Raw genomic sequence first — 5,955 nt, 5'->3', positions numbered from 1 at the left:
ACAAACACATCTAACTGATATACAAACACATCTAACTGATATACAAACACATCTAACTGATATACAAACACATCTAACTGATCTATTCCTTAACAACTAAAAACTTCTTAGCACGTATCTTTTCACCTTGTTTGCTCGGATCTTCCTGCTTCCTCCCTTCTGACATCTGGGAGCCCCTTGTTTTCCACTATGTGTCACCGACCTAATTAGGAAAAATACAGAAAACAATTTAAGGAGCATTTTAGCCTCCCATTCCTCTCCATGTTCCTTCCTGTTTTCCATATCATAGCCTCTGGATCCTGAATTTTTGAATAATTTATTCAAGACAGTTTTCAAATTAACATTCCAATAAGAAGAATTTAAATTCTATAAAAAAATTGCTTTCTATGATGATCTTTCCAATTTCTAGAAGTTCTACATGATTTAAACCTGCCTGTTGTCTTCTTTTATTGTATCTAATGTTCAGTTTTGCTTCTGTATCCGTGGGTCAATATCTCCAGTCTTTATGAATCTATTTTTTATTATAGTAGTTTGCTATCTAATGCATGTTGTGATTTTACTTATGTGCTCATTAGAGCATTGCCTAGGTGGGATGTGGGGGCATGGAATACAAGATTGCACTTATTTGTAATTTTAGCCTCAGGAGGCTGAAGCAGGAGGATTGTGAGTACTCAAATAGCCTGAGCTACACAGTGAAACCATAGGCGTGGGGGCACGGAGATGGCTAGAAGAGAAGGATGCTTCTTGCCTGATTACTTGGATACAATTGCCCGAATTCACATAGTGAACCAAGAAAACTGGTGTCTGCAAGCCATCATCTGACTGCCACATGCAAGCCATGGTAGATGTGTTCTCCCTGCCTCCTTCCCCCTACCCGGTGTGTGTCTGTCTCTCTCTCTGTCTCTCCCTCTCTCTCTCAATAATAAATAAACAAATAAATATGTGAGCAAATAAGCAATAAAATGTTACTTGTGGAAGATTAGTATCTTGTGCTAGGTACAAATGAGAACTAACTCAGAAAGTACTTCTGATACCACAGGTAGGACAAAATGGAATTTAAGTACACATGAATACTTGCTTCTTGCCCCAGTGAACTTATGGGAGAAATCATTTTTACTTCCAGTCCGTGCCAAAGCTGAGCCATGCCTCTCCCCTCTCAACCCACTTGGAGTGTGCCTCCCCTTCTTAGGTGTCATTTCACCAAGGCGATGGCTGCCCTTCCCCAGGCTTTAGTCTTACGTGAGAATCTCTGTTCTAACGCCCTCTCTGAGCATTCTCAACCCCTCGTCCATTCTCTTTGTTACAAGTGCAGCTGTCAAAACAAACACGCACAACCAGCCAGGTCATAGGTCACTAGGGAGCTGCCAGCTGCCTGACTTGTGGGTTTGTGTTCTAACTAGAGGGTGAGCTTCCCAGGGGCTCCCTTCTCGTCTTGGGATATGTGGAAGGCATATTGTCTAAAGGTTTTTTTACTTGATATTGTACTAACTTTAACATTTTCCTTATTTTCGTTTTATGACACTCTCCAATCTTCTATATCACTGATAAAAGAAATTCCAATAATATTCCTTCTCCTCCCAGCATCGTAAATTCCCCAGTGAGATGTCACTTCTGCTGGGGGACATTCATTGCCCCACACCCTCCAGAAGGATAAGTTGGTCCATTGTCTCTGCTTATGCACTTGGAACATAACCTCCTCCAATAAAAATCTCTTGATTGTTTATTGCAGTCATTTGACTCCTCCCACTATCTACGAGAGTCTGGCAGAGGACCCTGATCACCATTCTGGTTGTTGTTTAACACAATGCCCTACACAATTAAACACCTGGATGTTTATTTGCCTTTGAATAAAGAAATTACTAAAACATCCATGTTTGCCAAGTGAAGCACAAACTTGTAAGGATGACGCTCAGGTATACCCTTGTTCTAACTGTTCTCTACTCTTCCAGACTTTAAAATCAGTTAGCACATTGCTAGTTAAAGTATAGATTATTTATTCACTGGGTCACTTATATAGTTATTCATTGGTCAAGTCTTTTTCAAGTCCTCATTATATGAAAAACAGTCTTACTGAATAATAGGTGTATGTGTACACACACATATGCATAGGGGAGCTAGGCTAACAAGAAAATACACCATGTATTGCTTAATTGCATTGTTCTAGATGTTAGGAGGGTAGAATTGAATCTCAATAAGATACTAAGCTAACCCCATATGAGGATGGGAACAGCATCCTAGCAAACAGAACAGTGATAGGAAGGCCTAGGCCTGGGACTTCACTCATTCTTCAGTCTTGGCAACACCATCACTGATGCATTTTCTTCAATGATACCTGCCTCATGTTTCCCTTTGCCCAATTTGTCCTGGTCCCTGCTTTCTCTGAATATTCCAACCTCAATGTCTCACTTCGTTTCCAAAGGCTTTAGACAAGGAGGTGCCCTTGCTGTGGAAGTTTAGCCCTCTTTATGTCTGCATTGCAGCATCTATCACTGTTAAATTAACTGGGTGTGTGAGCTCCGTGAGGTCAGTGGACTGGAGTCAGCTCAACCAGAGCCTGCCTTGTAGAACCTCAGTTTGGCCACAATTTACTTGAGTGGCAACGTTACAACCAGATTGTGCCAGAGCAGAAACCGCAAATGACGTCAGAGAAAAGCTGCAAACTGGTTTACCAAGAGAAGCGTTTTTGAAAAATCAACCATGCCAAACCACAAGCTCGCAGGGCTTTGGACAGATAGCCAAGGCCCAAGACCTTTTCAAGCTTCCTTTGCACTACCAGCCCACTCATCTGGCATGAAATAAAATGCCTTGCAATGCGCTCTTGATCCATCCGTGGAGAATAACCCCGTCCAGACCTGTGGGTAGAATGCCACTGTGCCGTGATTAACTTCTTACCTACGCATCGTATAAGGGATGGGTTCCAGAGAACATCTGCCTCAAACTGTGGTAGGTTACAGAACCAAGGAGTGAGTTCAGAGCAAAGTCAAAGTGAAAAGTCCAGGTGTCATAGTCTTAATATTGAATATTAATATGGAAGCACACTTACTGTCGATAAAATATGTGCTTCCCTTCTTGTAGGAAGTATGCCTTAGGGGGAGAAGGTCAGGATACTTTGTAGCATGATGGCTGAGAACCTACCCTTGCTGTTCTCGAGGGGCTCCCCTGCCACTCTGTAGCCTGCACCAGCTGCGTCATGCACACATGTATGAAGACTTGCCAGCCTGTGCATTCAACGTCCATCATACTTCTACGTTTGTCTCCCTTTTCCTGGAGGTACAGCCCGACCTCAGGAACATGGACTCAGGGGTATGGTCTCAAACAACTCCTAAAGAAATGTCAGGGCTATTTGATCAGAGAATTAACATGGTTGGAATCATGGCTTTGAATAAAACATATGAACTCTAGGAGAGTCCCTTCCTCTGGTACCATGAGACTTTCACCTTACAGCAAAGGTCATAACTAGAGAAAGAACAGAATAGAGCCTTCTAAGCTGGAAGTCCAGAGCCTCTCTCATCAGGCTCTAAAAACAACACTCTAGAAAGGGCTGTCTTCTTTGTCTCCTGCACAGAAGTCATAGGAGGAGTGCAGCTTCAAATGCCCCAAGGTAGTAAAACCAAGTGATGCTAAGGTGGAAAGCGCCTGGAGATGCTACAGCAGGTCCCCGTGCTGTCCTGGGGCCTCTGTGCTGGTGGTCAAAGATTAGCATCTTTGTGCTCTCAATTCAGGATGATGCTTTGTGGCCGGTGGAGGGTAGACCCAAGCAGTACTGCCTGTTCAAAGTTACATCGTGTCCTCTATTTTCCCAAGTGCATGCCCCTAATAGCATCTCTGTTCACTCCACTTAAATCCTGATGACTTCTTCACACCCGTAGGCTGAAACCCAATATCATTAGGCAGTCTTGCTCAAACCCATTTTTGTGGTCCTACTACAGAATTTCCTACCCTTCAATGGCCAAACTGCTTTGAGAAACTTTACCATAATTATCTGCGAAATTTCAAATTGTAAAACCCCGCCGTCTTGCTCAAAATAACAAAAACAGAAAGATGTTATCCTTTGGCCCAGAAATTCCATTTTTAGGGGTCTGTCCTAAGGAATAACTGAAGAGATGAATGAAGAGTTGGATAGCAGGGTGTTCTTTACCATGTTGTCTAAAACAGTCTATTAAGTTGGAGGAAAGGTTTCAGGGGGCACTTACTTTTGCCATTTCTTTTGAAGAATGTTAGCCCTGTGTAAAGACCTGGTCATGTGACAGGAACACTGTTCACCTACCTGCACCACTGTATGCCCATAGAGTTTTGGTTAAATCCCCATCGTCTGACTCATTGTAGAAGTAAATGTTGGTACTGTGTTTTCTGTTTGTTTGTTTGTTTGTTTCTCCTCCTCAGTAGATTGGAAGGTCTCTGGGCAGAGGCTATTCATTTTTAGATAATAAAAGTTGATTTTTGAGGGCTTTGTTTTTTGAGACTGGATTTTGGTATATTGCCCAGGCTATCTGCAAACTTCTAGGCTCAATTATCTCCCTGCTCAGCCTTCTCAATAGTTGGGACTATAGTGGCCACCACCATACCAACAAGACACCTTTGCCTCTGCATCCTCATGTCAGCTCCTTGGCACTCACCATCAGTTGATGACCCTTCTTGGAAGAGAATGCCCCCCCCATTCTCCTGTTGTCTCTAGCCACCCACACTTAAGCCTGCATACTCAGCCTTACTTCTTGTTCTGAATGGTACTAAGTTCTTCATTTATGGACCGGAGTTTCACCAGAAGCAAAAACACATTCAGTAATTCTCCCCTCTTATAGGCAGAGACTGCTCATTTGTTCCCGGCTGTCCAGACCCAAATAATCACACAGAAACTATATTAATTATAACATTGCTTGGCCTATTAGCTCAGGCTTCTTATTAACTAACTTTTACATCTTAAATTAACACATTTCTATTCTATATATTACCACAAGGCTATGGCTTACTGATAAGGATCTGGTGTCTGTTTCCTTTGGCAGCTACAATGCACATTTCCTTGACTCTGCTTACTCTCTCTCTCTCTCTCTCTCTCTCTCTCTCTCCATATGTGTGTGTGTTTGTGTGTGTTCTGATTTCACGCCTGGCTTTACTCTGCTCGTCCATTGGCCAAAACAGCTTCTTTATTAACACACGGCATACAGAGGGGAATCCCACATCATCTCCCCTTTTCTGTCTAAATAAAAGGAAGGTTTTAACTTTAACATAGTAAAATTACATATATAAAACAGTTATCAAGCAAGAATTAGAGTTACAATATTTAGTCCATTTACATTTGGCAAATTAAGAAAAATACTCTATCATCTACCCTATATTTGTGAGTCTAAAGTTTTATATCTAATTTATCTTTTATTATAACTAAGGAAAACTATAACTATATGTCTTTAATTCTTCAAAGACCCCAGAAGGATATATTACCTAAGCAATCAGGAAGTGCATTGTAAGCAACTTCCAAATTTCTAGAATTAATAGAGACATATTGCTGCCTAGAGTCACAAAAAGTTCTTCTGTAATAATGGGGCATCCATCTTCAGCCTATAGGCCCATAGTATCCGGCAGACTTTTCCATGAAGCAGGAAATTTGAAGACATGTTCTGTCTTGTAATGACAAAGTTTAATAGTTGCTTTCTTCTGTGTCCTGCAGAATGTCTCATAGACTCTTTTATGAAGCAGGAACCCTGAAGGACTGTCTCACCTTTCTTATTTATTTATTTATTTGTTTGTTTGTTTGTTTGTTTGTTTGTTAAAGATTTCTGTCTCTTCCCCGCCACCGCCTCCCGTTTCCCTCTCCCTCCCCCAACTAAGTCCCCCTCCCTCATCAGCCCTGAAGAGCAGACCAGGTTCCCTGCCCTGTGGGGAGTCCAAGGATCACCCACCTCCATCCAGGTCTAGTAAGGTGAGCATCCAAACTGCCTAGGCTCCCACAAAGCCAGTACG

At 42.1% G+C, this 5,955-nt stretch overlaps 1 pseudogene; it reads right to left on the bottom strand.

Moving 5' to 3' along the window:
- Positions 1-96: 96 nt before the first annotated feature.
- LOC101985645 overlaps positions 97-5,955 on the bottom strand; it is an 11,855-nt pseudogene continuing 5,996 nt past the window's right edge.

This window comes from Microtus ochrogaster (genome assembly GCF_000317375.1).
Source record: "Microtus ochrogaster isolate Prairie Vole_2 chromosome 14 unlocalized genomic scaffold, MicOch1.0 chr14_random_1, whole genome shotgun sequence".
NCBI lineage: Eukaryota > Metazoa > Chordata > Mammalia > Rodentia > Cricetidae > Microtus > Microtus ochrogaster.
This window is presented reverse-complemented; position numbering and strand designations above follow the sequence as displayed.